Genomic DNA, 14,950 nt, shown 5'->3' with positions numbered 1-14,950 from the left:
CCTCCTTGAGGTTTTTCCACAATTTCCCAAGGCTCAGGTATGGTCCGGGGTCCAGGACTTTCCTGTTATTGTCATATACTAATGCTTGTTCTTTGGTACCTTCTGTGAATTAATCCCTTGTTGATCACAAAGAGCAAACCACTCATTCATAATGTTGTGTGTGCTGGGGCTGGTGACATGGAAATCTCAGGGCTGGTAAATGGCAGGCAGGCAGGCAGGAGTCGGGGTGGTCCCATGGGCCAAATCAAGCCCGTTAGCTCTTCTCATGTGGCCTGCAAGCTAAGAATGATTTGTTTTTTTTTTTCCAAAATACACATTGAGCCATTGCTACCTAATTTAATGATCACGTGTTCAGGCAAATTTTAAGAATGATTTTTATAACTTTTTTTTTTTTACCATTTCAAAAATAGTAGTTTCTTTTTTTCCATAATTAAATTTACACACCTTCCAACCACAAGTATTACAAAAGAAAGTTAAAAAAAATCATATCTTTCAGATCCTAAACTTGTCTTCAGCATTTAGCTCAAAGGTCTCACCATCCTCAAAAAATTGTTCTCCTGCTAAACTCATGAGCTAAAAGTTCCGTCCAAGTAGTGACAAGACGGTCTTTGCTAGCCCATGGTCATTCTCTTATTTCTTTTTTTAAGTTTATGTATTTATTTTGAGAGAGAGTGGGAGCGGATAGGGACTGAGGGAGCAGACAGAATCCCAAGCAGACTCCACACTATCAGCACAGAGCCTGATGGAGGTCTCAGACTCACAAACTGTGAGATCATGACCTGAGCCGAAATCAGGAGTCAGACACTCAACTGACTGAGCCACCCAGGCACCCCTAGCCAATGGTCATTCTTGTCCCATTTTCCCCAGCCAGTCAGGTCTGAACAGCAGAGTAAGGCTTGACTGGGGGGTGAGGGAGGAGGGCTAATTTTCCCCAGTACAAGATGGCATCTGAAGCTTGATGGGAACTTGAGAGGCTTGAGGGAAGGGTCCAGGCCCTGTATTTAGTCAGAGTCCCTGCTGGAGGAAGGGGAAGAGAAAGAAGAAGAATGCTTGGCATGCTTGTGGTGTTTGCGTGTCTTTTTATGAGCTTTTCTTCATTTTCTTCCGCATCTTCTTGGCCATCACCATACCTGGTCCTACCATGCCATGTGCCAAGGGATTCACAGGAGGCATGCCAGGAACAGGAGGTGGGTAGGGACCTAGGGGTGAGCACCCTGGATCCCCTGGTTGTGGTACAAGATGAGGGGTGCACCCAGGGGGAAAGCTGGATCCCCCAGCAGCTGCTGGGGGAGTTGGAAAGAGGTCTGGAGGACAGGCAAGATTGGAACCTCCAGGGATTTGGCCCCAGCTTGCTGGCACTGGGGTTTCAACTGTTGAGGTATTTTTCTTCCAGCCTTTACACTGCTGTCTGGGCTTGACTCCTCCTCGGCTCTCTGATTTTTACATTTTTAAGTGGCTGGGAAATAAAAACCAATAGTAACCTATTGTGACATATAAAAAATGACATGAAATTCAGATTCCAGTGCCCACATATAAAGTTTTATTGAGACATAGGCACACCCACTTATTTTCATTCTGTCTGGGACTGATTTTGCCCTACAGCGTCAGTTCCATAATGTCGACACAGGCCACCTAGCCTGAAAGCCTAAGACACTTACTGCCCAGTCCTTTGCAAAGTTTGCCAATATCTGAGACAGATGATTTTCAGGGTTGTTGTCACCATCTGAGTGGTTCCCAATTTTTTTTAGTAATGATTAATACAGGTTTCCAGAAGAAAATTTTTTACTTATAAACATAGATGACTTTGCTGTTAATATAATAGCTGCCATTTATTGGCTATATCTAGTGGCACATGTATATGTGTGTATGTTATGTGTGTGTGTGTGTGTGTGTGTATACATATACATATATATATACATATATATATATGTATATGTATATATACGCTTTCTCATTTAAGTATGTAACAGTCTTTGTGGAATTACTTCCCCATTTTTCCGGATGTAGGACTCACAGTTTAAGTAACTTTTTCAGGGTCACACAGCTACTTATGGCAGAACTGGGTTCACACTGGAGTCTAACTCACTTCAAAGCCAACGGCAGCTGCCTTGTGTTCCTCTGCTTCCCTGTACTCATTGGACCAATGAGGCAAAACTTATCAAAACCATCATTAAAAATAGCCAGGAGGGGGACATCTGGCTGGCTCAGCCAGAAGAGCGTGTGACTCTTGATCTCAGGGTCATGAGTTCAAGCCCCACATTGGGTGTGGAGATTACTGAAATAAATAAATAAACTTAAAAAGAAATAGCCAGGAGGTGCATTCAGTTCTACTAACAAATTGATAAATTATTAGGCATGATAATGGCATCACAGGTATGTTTTGAAAACAGTTCTGTTAGAGACTCATGGTGAAATATTTGTGGAGGAAATGGTATAATGTCTGCAATTTGCTTCAAATTAATCTGAGGGGAGGCAAGAAGCATGTGGCCAAACTGGCCAGAAGTCGATCATTATTCGAGCTAAGTTAGGGGGATATAAGGGTCCCTACTGCCATACCTCCACTTTGGATGTTTTTTGTTTTTGTTTTTGTTTTTGTTTTTAAATAGTTGTTTTCTTTTTAAAGGCCAGGTGAGTCACCAGATTAAGCATCAACAGATTTTAATGACATGCTTTTTTAATCTTTAAAACATTGTGCTTATCTCAGACATCTAGACAATCCATTTCTAAGTATTTTTTTCCTTTCAACCTTACATGAAACAAATCAGTAGTTAATGACATGGGACCATCCCTGAGGCCTGAGGTTCTGCCTCTCCTGAGGTCTCTGTGTGTTTGGAAGACAACCATTTAGAAGGTTGAACAACATCTCCTTCGTTTTCTCCCTCCCCACAACTCCCAGGTAGTGTCCACCCCCACAGTAAGTGTCAGCGGGGCTACTTAATCTTAACATTTGCTTTCAGGATTCTGAAAGAGTTTCTAACAGTTTGCCTTTCAAAAAGTGCTATCCTAAGGAGAAAATGGCCCAAGGACCAGATTCTTGTGATATTTTAGTGTCCTGTATATTAGTGGGAGTTCCCTAGCAAAACAAAGACTTAGTTATATTATCTAAATCCCCATAGACTTTTCCTCCCTTATTTGTCTTGTGATAAAATATACGTAACATCAAATTGACCATTTTAACCATTTTAAATGTACCAGTTCAGTGCATTAAATATATTCCCACTGTTCAACCATCACCATTGTCCATCTCCAGAACTTTTTCATCTTGCAAAAGTGAAACTCTGTACCCATTAAACAGCAACTCCCTGCTCCCCCTTCCTTAGCCCCTGGAGAACGCCATTCTACTTTCTGTCCATGAGTTTGACTGTTCTAGGTACCTCATAGAAGTAGATTCATACAATATTTGTCCTTTTGTGTCTGGCTTATTTTACTGAGCATAACACCCTCAAGGTTCATCTATGTAGTAGCAGGTGTCCGAATTTTTTTCAAAGCTGAATAATTCCATTGTATGTATATATCACGATTTATTTATCTGCCAGTGGGCATTTGGGTTCTTTCTACCTTTTGGCTACTGTGAGTACTGCTTTGAACATTGGTGTACCCAATAGACTTTTTCAAAAAATGAACAATAGACTTCTTTTAAACCTTATTTTTTTTTCTACAAAAAGATTTAGGCAGGGTTGTAAATTCTTCTAGCACAAGCTGTGTTGTTTTGATGTTCTACGCATTGTACCTAGAACATCCATATAGAAACTACCCGTAGTTCCCAAGGGTGGACTGGAGTTGGCCTGTGAGATTTTTCACTCACTGCCCCTCCTCCATCCCATCCTATACAGGCTGAACATGGGACAGATTATGTCTTGGAGCATCAGTTGTCTCAGACCTGCAGCTCTGCTGAGACACAGCAGAAGGGTGACCCCAGTGGCCCCAGACTGCACCATGCTTACCGAGGACTTGGTTACACCCAAACACCCTGCACCCCCCTTTGTTACCATTATTTTATCATACTGAGATAAAACCACCAGTTTTCTTCTGACTCACTATGTTTCTGATAGAGCAGAGGTTGGGGACAGCTGAACAGAACAGCTTCGAGTACATAGAATACTGGTGGTAACTTTTCTTCCTGAAACTGAAAGTTAACTTAGCAATTAGGCATGTCCAGCTCTTCCTGGGGTTGGTATCTCCCCACCTATGGTGATCATAAAACTCCTAAGATACACATGGCCCCGGTATCTGGTAGGGGGAGCAGTAGGATGACAGAGTGCACCTGCCCCAGCCTCATAGCACATTGAGTACCATTTTGTGGGTTTTCCATAAGACCCAATCAGAATGGGGAAGTGGGAGAGGGGGAGAGAGTCCATTTTCTACTCACTCTTATGCTCATTATAGACGGTGGTACTCATGTTCTTAAGTTGCCAAATAAATCTGCATTTGTAATTACAGAGGATAATTTATTCATCATATTTCTCCTAAATAAAATTAAAAATTAAATCTGTTGGCCTTTATCAAAGACAACTCTAAAGTTGTAATGAAGAATCAATCATTTTATTAATTTTAACACATCCCTCCCTTAAAGACTCTATTCCCTATACTGAATGCCTGTCAAAGACATAAGAAGGTTTTTTTTGAAGAAAATACTAAATGTTGATAGATTTTAACATGTGGGACACAATTTAGGAGATAGAATAAAACGTCTCACTATTTCTAAAGATTACTCGGGTGGATTAATGAAAAAACTATCAGAAGACTAACAATTCTTCTATCAAGTGTGAACTGATAAATTTATTAGCCTCCTTTAGTGTGGACTGTTCTCAGAGAATGGTGAAAAACTAAAGACATCTTATATTCTTTCCCTGGTTCCTTTAGTATTTACCTTCCCCCCCCCCTTCATTTCACAAATGTACATATTCTGACATATGCATCTGTGTTAAACTCATTTGTAAATTACAAAATTATCTCCAAGAGCCATCTCTACAGAAGGTAAATTTTTTAATAAAGGCTTTGGAAACTAATACCAAAGGTAAAAGTGTTTTAACGTGTGATGGCTTTTCAACTAATACATTGATTCTTGAGAAATTGGTGAAGTATATTCCAGTCTGGATGGAACTGTGTTAACAGTAGTAGCAACATGATCTTTCTTTTTTGGTTCAGTAGCATTCCTTTGACATTTGTTGTGTTTGCTTTAAAAATGGAAAGAGATTGTTGGGCCTTTAATGTTACATGTGAAATGTTTTCAAGAAAGTTAACCTGGAAATACTTCATGTTTGGGCACAGATAGCAGTGGTAAATGTGGCTTCTGTGGAGAGCCTTTTAAGAATCTGAGTAGATTTTCATTAGGTTGAAGTTCCTTAGGACAGAAGACAGATGGATCAATTAGGAAAAAGGTTTTCTGTTGACCTCTTGTCTACAGGTCACCCCCCCTTCCCAGGATCTGTTTTCCTGTTCACTTGAACCCCCTTCAGGAAAAGGCAAGGGTAAATGAAAATGAGACCTGTGGCCCTGCTTCCAGACTGAAGTGAATGGCCTTCTACAGTCTCTGTCAGCTTATTTAGTCATTGGAAAATATAAAGCTATGAGGTTGCCCCTCTCCACACATCCAGCCTCAGTGTCTTGACCCTGCCAGTTATTCTTGGCTGTGGTCTTTTGTGTCCTTTTTGTCCTCTGATTGTATCCACCTGCCCACATAGGCTTTGCGTTACAGATCATAATCATTTTTTTCCCCTTGGGAGTTTAAAGTAGGTGGTTGAAAACACCCATCTCTCAAGCTGCACTCTCCATCATTTTGAGTTGGTTTTCAGGTCCCACTCACTGTTTTCACTGCTATTTTCAGTCCCGCTCACTGTTTTCACATCACGGAGTATGGATGATATGATTGAATTCTGCCTCCCAAGTTCCTTGCAGGTCCGGAGGCAGTGCAACCTGTATTCGAAAGAGAAGGACTTACACTCAGTTATTAGCTTCCCCGGGGAAAGTCCCATTTCCAAAACGTAAGGCAGTTCTCTGATTCCTCCCCTACAAGGCTCTGCGCCCTGAGCTCCACCTGCTGTAATCTCAGGAGCAAGCAGAGCAGGGCAGGACATGGTGAGCTGGTGAGCAGATGCCCAGCCCTGTCGCCCACTTGCTCCATTCACATCGGACAGCCCCCTCAGCTCTGCCAGCCACTCCTCCCCTCGACACTCCCAAATCCCCCTTTGTCTTATTATCCCCACCAAGTCTGGTAGAGCCTTTCCTAGTCTTTGCTGATAGAGACACTGTGTTTTCAGCCACTTTTCTATGTTTCAGATTTTTCATACTCCTTTTTAAACATACTAAGAATAGAATCTACGTTTATAGAGAACTCTCTGGAATAATCCTTACACAGCATGGTAATGTTCACCTTCATACCTATGGTGGATAAGAGTCTTTTTAAAGAGGAGCAAGACTTTCAGGGGTGCCCGGGTGGCTCGGTTGGGCGTCCAACTCTTGGTTTTGGCTCAGGTCATGATCCCGGGGTCATGGGATCAACCCTGAGTGTCAGGCTCTGCACTGAGCGTGGTGCCTGCTTAAGTCTGAATCTCTCTCTCTCTCTCTCTCTCTCTCTTTCTCTCTCCTTTTTTTTTTTTTAATTTTTTTTAATGTTTATTTTTGAGACAGAGAGAGACAGAGCATGAATGGGGGAGGGGCAGAGAGAGAGGGAGACACAGAATCGGAAGCAGGCTCCAGGCTCTGAGCCATCAGCCCAGAGCCTGACGCAGGGCTCGAACTCACGAACCGTGAGATCGTGACCTGAGCCGAAGTCGGACACTCAACCGATTGAGCCACCCAGGCGCCCCTCTCTCTCCTTCTTAAAAATAAATAAAGAGGAGCAAGACTTTCATAAACTAATAATACCATCATAGAGAAGAAGCGGTAAGAACCCTATATGCAAAAGTGATTCTGGTCAAGCATCCATGATAAGACTTTTCTGATTCTGTTCTAAAATAGTATACAGCCTTATCAATTTTTGTCATCCATTCCTTCACCAATAATTAACCAAACCTGAAGAGTGTCCTTTGTACCAGGCCCTGTGTCCTGTGTTGGGGATACAAAAAAACTAGAAAGTCCATGCCTTGAAGGGCTTATGGTCCAGTATATTTTGATTAAAATAAAGGTTTCGGCATTCAGAATACTCAAGGAGTGGAATGTTCTAGTTTTCCATACTTCCTTGTTAACTTTTTCCTTCCTGTGCACACCTCACAATGGGCTCTCAATAAGTATTCTCTTCTTATCATAGTGCATTTATACAGAATTGATGACTGTGGACTTTGTACTGTTAATTTCTTTATTTTCCTTGAAATGTGCATCTTCTTTTTTTTTAAGTGAGATATAACTGACATATAAAATTTTATTAGTTTTAGGTGTACAAAATAATGACTCAATATTTGTATATATTCTGAAATTATCACCACAGTAAGTGTAGTGAGCATCCATCACCATATTTTTTTAATGTTTATTTACTTTTGAGAGAGAGATTGAGAGCAGGGGAGAGGCAGAGAGAGAGGGGGGGAGAGAGAATTCTAAGCAGGCTCTGCAATGTCAGCACAGAGCCTGATGTGGGGCTTGAACTCACAAACTGTTGAGATCATGACCTGAGCCGAGATCAAGAGTTAGATGCTCAACCAATTGAGTCACTCAGGCTCCCCATTCGTCACCATATATAGTTACAATTTTTTTTTCTTATGATGAGAACTTTTAAGATCTACTCTCTTAGCAACTTTTAAATATGCATTACAGTATTGTTAACTATAGTCATCATGGTATACATCACATCCTCAGGATTTATACCTAGAAATTTTTACCTTTTGGCCACCTTTATCCACTTTGCCCACCTCCACTGTCCTCTGGCAACCACCAATCTGTTCTATTTTGGAGTTTGTTTGGTTTTTAATTCTACACATAAGAGAGATCATGCTGTATTTGTTTTCTCTATCTGACTTATTTTCCTTAGCACAGTGCCCTCAAGGTCCAAACATGTTGCAAATGGAAGGAATTCCTTCTTTTTTACATCTGAGTAATATTCCATTTTGTTTATACTGTGTATATGTACATATATACACACACAGTATATGTTTTATATGTATTATATATTTATAGTATTTTACATACTATAGCGTAATATGCTATACTATATCATGGTATTACATAGTGTTTGTAATATACCATAGTATGTAATATACGGTGTGTATATAATATATATAGTATTACATAGTATTATAGTATATGTATAATGTATATTTTATAGTATATATATAATACATATAGTATTTTATGTATATAGAATGTGTATGTGCATATGTGTGTGTGTGTGTGTGTGTGTGTGTGTAAAATGGTTTTTCTTTATTCATTCACCCATGAACTTAGATTGTTCCATTTCTTGACTGTTATAAATAATGCAGTGAATGTGGGGTGCAATATCTTTTCAAGATAGTGAGTTCATTTCCATTGGATAAATACCAGAACTGGAATTTCTGGATCACATGGCAGTTTTATTTATGCTGCTAATTTCTTTCATCTACTCTCTATTAAATTTCCTTCAGTCCAACAGAGCAGAGAGGTTGATACTAATGGACGTTCATATATCCAGGTGTATATTTTTTCATTTGGACTTTGAGCTACGTTAAGAAATAGTCACTCCTCTGTTTTCCCTGCCTCGTCAGTGTGCATTTTACAAAAAGCCGACTAGTGAGCACACGTGGTAAACACACTATCATGACGGTGATGACAGTTGCTCGTGTTATGCCACATATTTTAAGTGTCCCACTGAGAATCAAAGCTCTTTTGTGGTAAAAGTTCAGTCCGGCATTTATTGGATACAAATAATGATGCTGTTTGTTGTTTATACTCAAGGCTTAACGTGACCTGGTCTTTGTTCTTTTTGGATCTGAACATAAATTCAAAGAAAGGTCTCGCAGCAGTTACACAGAAACTTGTAGTTCAAGAGAGGTTTTTAATATTTTTTATAAGGGAACAAAACATTGAGTACTCTGAAATTAGTGGTTTAACTAGTCAAAAAAAAATCTCTTTCAAAGGATGTATTTCTTTTTGATAACCTTATTAGCTTTCTTTATAGATGCAATGTATGTATTATAAAGCTCTAGGCAATTTTTAACTGCCTGAGTTTATTAACAAGCAATTTTGGGCTTACCTCTAGAATCCCCAGCATTTTCAGAAAATGGAAAAAAATCTACTCACATAACATTTCTGTCTGGATTTTTTTTTTTTTTTTGTGGTGGCGGTGGTGTTGGGGTGCTTAAATAGAATATTTCCATGCAAGATCTTTTGTTACAGAATCCTTTTTTAAAAAGGAAATGTCCTGGGGCACCGGGGTGGCTCAGTCAGTTAAGCATCTGAGTCTTGATATCAGCTTAAGTCATGATCTCACAGTTGTGAGATTGAGCCTCGAGTCAGGCTCCACACTCAGTGTGGAGCCTGCTTGGGATTCTCTCTCTCCCTCTCTCTCTGCTCCTCCCCTGCTCACTCACATGCTGTCTCTCTCCAAATAAATAAATAAACATTTTTAAAATAAATAAATAAAAATTAAAAAGGAAATGTCCTTATAAGGGAAACTATACTTTTTTTTAAATATTTATTTGAGCAGAGTGCAAGTGGGGGAGGGTCAGAGAGAAGGGGACAGAGCTGACAGGCTGACAGCAGCAAGCCGGATGTGGGGCTCAAACCCACGAACTGTGAGGTCATGACCTGAGCCGAAGTCGGAAGCTCAACTGACTGAGCTACCCAGGCACCCCAACCATTTTAAATTCTAAACTATTGCAAAAGACAATATCCCAAATATTAGTTGTTGTAAGTTCTTAAACGTTGTTTGCTGTATTGCTGTCCTTGCCACAGTTCGGGGAGCTAGAATAGGATAACTCTTACTCTTGGGGTATCATTTCCTCATATTTTCATTCTGATTGAAGACATCTGTTTTCCTTTGACTTAGAATCATGCAGCTCTAAAAAACAATAGGGAGACTGTGTATCTCATGTACTATAGGACTCTTGTTTTTAGATTTGGGGTCATTGCCGACTGAATTCTGACTGTGGTATTCATGTGCATTTTCTTTTCTCTGCCTTTATGTTTCTTCGGTTCCTACACCACTTGATGTCCCCCAAACGGGCTGGTATTTTAGAATAGTAACGTCTGACTTCTTTCATTCTGCGGGTGGAAGCACTGCCTGGTTGGCTCCAACTTTTGGAATGGGAATCTGACGCTCATTGTGTCGCTCTGGCAGAGAGAGTGGGAGCCACCTGCCGGGGTGGCGTGGTTCCCACACACAACATGACGTGCCAGCTTCAAGGCAGCAAAGATGCCAGGCATCGAGTGCTGAAGAGGGGAGCTCATACAATGTGATGCTTTCACTGAAAGAAGATCTTCCCACCAGAAAGTAGTACCAGCTCCGAAGCACATGCTTCATTAAATTGATCACATCTGTTGGCACTTGTGGGTGTTAGCACTGACAAGTGTCTCTCTGTTAGTGCATTTTGGTTTTTTTTTTCTTTTTTTTCTTTTTTGGCCTGTGCTTCCTCCACTCTATTAGCCTTTGCCTCATTTATCTAAGTGATTGTATTATCTTAGATAATGCAGACATAGACTGAGACAAACATTTTCGAGGCCAGTTTATGAAGCTCTGGATCATAAACTGTTGATGTTTCCTAAAGCTGCATAATTATCCTAGAGCAAGGTGTCTTCCTACGTGAGGAGAGAGGTCACATGGTATAAGAATGGTTCCTTTTCTCCTTCTCCTGGGTCATTGGTGGTTGCAATTTAGCAGACTGGCTGGAGATGAGACAGAGGACTCTGGGTAAACGCAACATCCTGAGATGCTCGCATGTAGCTACGTACCAGTTAGATTTCCCTATTTGGGGAGGATTGTTTTGAATACAAATATTCATAAATACAACCACACTGGAGGCGACATCTGGCTCTCAGAATTTATGGTCACTGTTTGTAACAGCTATGAATTTAAAATTAACACGGTCAACTTTTGCTGTGCCTTTTTAATATTCCTTGTGTAATTTTTTAAATGTTTAATTCCAGTATCGTTGACATACAGTGTTATATTAGGCTTATGTAATTTTTTTAACTTTTTTTTTTAAAGAGTCTCTTACATGATGGGAATTTTTCCATTGTGAGGAAATTTCAAGACATTAATGTCAAAAGATGTGACTTCTGGCTGTATTTTTGTTCACATTGAAAGTGAATTGTTAACTTTTTTGTATTAAATTGCATATCATAATTGCATAACAAATGTGGTAATATAAGACTTCTGGTAGACATAGAAATAAATGAAATTGATTCCCCAAATACCTATTGAGCACCAGCTGTTGGAGGTAGCCTATCATTATCTGTTTCAGCTGTCCTATTAAAATGTTCAAACTTGGAAATAAAAAAATGGCTTTCATTAGTTAATAAGTTAATTTCATTAGTTAATAAGAGCATACCCAAAGAAATGCAAAGCCCAAACTCATCTAGAGATGCTATATCTTTGCAACTATTAGCATTGGTCACCTTGACAAATCAAGACTCAAAAAGGAGTCTTGAGTCTGAGGAATTACATGGGTAAAACTATGCTAGAGCAGGCCATATTACTAGAAGTGCACTAGGCTGGGCTGTCCCCAGACTCAGAACCAGTTTCCCAGTTGAGTATTTACTTTTTATAAGGCCCTCCTTGACCACTCCCATACTGGAAATAGTGCCAATGGTATGTACATTGGCGTTTTAAGACATCAGTTAAATTAAGCTTTCCAGTTTGAATGCTGGAAAAAGTGAAATGTGTGTGCATGAATAGTCCTATAACTCCTGATAACATGTCAAGTGGCCAGTCTGGGAGGGGGTTGCAAGAGAAAGATTTAAATAGACAAGCTCGCTTCATACTTTCTGAGTTTTCGAAGGCAGACTTGGAATACAATTAAAGCCATGAGCAGATCATTTCATCTGTGAGCTGGGTCTCTGAGCACATGATATAGACAGGGCTGTGCAGTAGGAACACAGGATGAGCCATGCACGTAATTTTTAAATGTCTAGTAGCCACATTATAAAAAGATGCAGTTGGATGAATTTTAACTGCAGTTTTTAGCCAGATGTATAAAAAATACTATAATTTCAACATGTAAAAGTCAGTATAAAAATTATGAAATATTTTACATTTTCTTTTTTCATACTGAGTCTTCAAAATCGGGTGTGTATTTTATACTTAACAACGCATCTCACTAGGGACCAGACACATTTCAGGTGCTCATTAGCTATAATGCCTACTCTTCTGAACAGTGTAGTCTAAGATTTGATTTTCTGAATATAAAGCCATCCCTAGGTTTGTAACTGACAACTGAAATTTTGCTTTTGACCAGAAATTGCCACTGTTGAGAAGTGGCATAATATTTAAAAATCACTGTAACTTAAGAAATTTCTTCAGCAAAGAAACGTTGTCTTTCGCATGCTTTTTACCAGACATGTCTGCACAAAATCATAAGAGGTAAGTAGAGAGTGGAAATCTTCCAAAAGAATCGTGATAGAGGATTTGAGAGGTGTGAGGTGTCCAGGTCCCTTGCAGAAATTTGGGGTTTGAGAAATGTGGTGAAAGTATGGAGTGAGATTAGGAAGAAGGTTATCAGTAAATGTGAAAGCTGTGTTTCCTATGCAAGTTATTTTTCTGTATTCAGTGAAATCTCTGATTTTGCCATCTAAGGAGAAAACCATTTTAAATTCCAGACAAGTGGAACCTGAGCCCATTACTTTCACATCTCCATACTCATTTAACTTTGTGTTAATGGAGTGCTTCAGAAGCTGTCCTTTGGGTGTTTTAATGGAGGAACTGGGAATTTTTTTCCTATCCAAGCCACTGGTCCATGATAGGGGGAAATTCATCTAGGTTACACAGTCAAGTAAAATACAAGCTAGTTCAGTTTTTTAGGAAGGAATGTAAAATGGTCAAGGAACCTTCTTTAAATGTTAAGAACAGGGAGCATCACATTGGGAAGTCATTATGTTTTATTAAGAGTTAGACACACACACACACACACACACACACACACACACACACACACACACACACTCACAAGCATAGGGGCACCTGGGTGGCTCAGTCGTTAACCATCAGACTCTTGATTTCAGCTCAGGTCATGATCTCATAGCTCGGGAGATCAAGCCCCACGTTGGGCTCTGTGCTGACAGCATGGAGCCTGCTTGGGATTCTCTCTCTCCCTTTCTCTCTCTCTCTGGTCCCCTGCTCCCACACACTCTCTCTCTCTCTCAAAATAAATGAACTTAAAAAGAAAAGTTACAAATACAGATTGTGGGAATGAGGAAGCTTAGAAAAAGCCAGTCCAGGCGGTGGGGGAGAGGTCCATTTGGTTTCTAGTGAACCATCAGATCTAATGCTTAGTGGACGTGGAAGCAGCATGCTGAGACCAGGGACCCCAGCACATCTCCCGAGCTGCCGTAGTGCCCGTCCCATTGTGAGCCCTGAGGGGCACAGGAGCCTGGCTGGGGGTCATTTACCCTTTTATCTGTGGAGAAGACCCCATGGTAATACATGAGTTCTTATAATTAAAGACATCTAATTACCTACCAACTGCTAATATGAGAAAATCCTGAGAGTGGTTTGACGCAGACTCAGGAGGATGTGTTATGGGAGAAAAGCTCAGTGGACCATATGTCCACAGCATGGAGAGGACAAGCCTTAAGGGTGTTATCTGCCATCCATCTCCATCATATGGCAGAAGGTTACAGTGCCTTGTGAGCTGTGACCACCTCCATTCTGCCCGCTGAACCCCTGGGCTGAGCTGCTGATACTTGTGAGGCCTTTCCTAAAATCATAATTTAAAAGGAATTGACCAAGGGACACCTGGGTGGCTCAGTCGGTTAAGCATCCAGCTTCAGCTCAGATCATGATCTCACAGTTCATAGGTTCCAGCCACATGTCGGGCTCTGTGCTGACAGCTCAGACCCTGGAGCCCGCTTCGGATTCTGTGGCTCCCTCTCTCTGCCCTTCCCCGCTGGTGCTCTCCCTCCCTCTATCAAAAATAAACAAACATTAAAAAAAAAAATTAGAATCACCTGGAAGGCTGGTTAAAAGGCCAGTTGCTGGGCTCCACCATCAGGTTTCTGATTGCACAGCTCTGGGTGGGGCCTGAGACTCTGAATTTCTAACAGGATCCAAGGGCAGGTGCATGGACCACACACTGTCACTACCCTGGTTCAGGGCACTGGTCCCAAGTGTGGGTGATTTCTGCCCCACTGTTCTCAGGGGTGTTTGACAAAGCCTGTGGCATTCTTGGTTGTCACATCTGAGGGCTGGGAGGGCTGCTGGCATCTAATGGGTGGAAGCTAACGAGGCTGTCAAACATGCACATAGTTAAAAAAAAATTAAGGATATGTGAAGGGCTGTACAGTGGGAAAGCATAGACTTTATCCCTCTGCTGCCCAAATTTTCTTCTTAGAACTGTTCAGAAACAACTGTGGTTGGTTTCTTGTGTGTTTTACAGATATGTTTTGCATTTACAACCATGTTTCTATAATTTTTAACACAAATGGCCAGGCATTTCTGTATAGTTTTTCTCCTCTCAAATATATCAGTAGGTAGGTAATGTTGCTCCCAATTTATAGATGAAGTCGTTGAGACTGTGAGTGGAAGTAATTTGCTCAAGGTCACATAGTAAATGGCAGAGCCGGATTTTGGACCAAGAGTTCTGGTTTTGATCAGAACTGAACCAAGATTCGTAGGAACTCCAGGCAAGCTAATGGTTTGGCCCTCCAAGCAGGTTTGCTTTGCCCTACTTCAAACCTATGTCTTTTTTAAATGTGTACCATCTATGTAGATGAGGGGGTGAGGGCCTTACAAAGGACATGTGGCCTCTCTCCAGCAGTTCAGCCCTGGCCCCAAATTGCAGATATCACCCACCAAACAGAATAAAGCCAGACCCTCCCTTGGCTGGAG

The 14,950-nt window shown here is 40.8% G+C and overlaps 1 protein-coding gene across 3 annotated transcripts in view; it reads left to right on the top strand.

Moving 5' to 3' along the window:
* The window catches only part of TMTC4 (transmembrane O-mannosyltransferase targeting cadherins 4), a 64,599-nt gene that overhangs the window by 19,031 nt on the left and 30,618 nt on the right, over window positions 1-14,950 (top strand). The window lies entirely within an intron of this gene.

This window comes from Panthera tigris, chromosome A1, assembly GCF_018350195.1.
Source record: "Panthera tigris isolate Pti1 chromosome A1, P.tigris_Pti1_mat1.1, whole genome shotgun sequence".
Classification (NCBI taxonomy): domain Eukaryota; kingdom Metazoa; phylum Chordata; class Mammalia; order Carnivora; family Felidae; genus Panthera; species Panthera tigris.
This window is presented reverse-complemented; position numbering and strand designations above follow the sequence as displayed.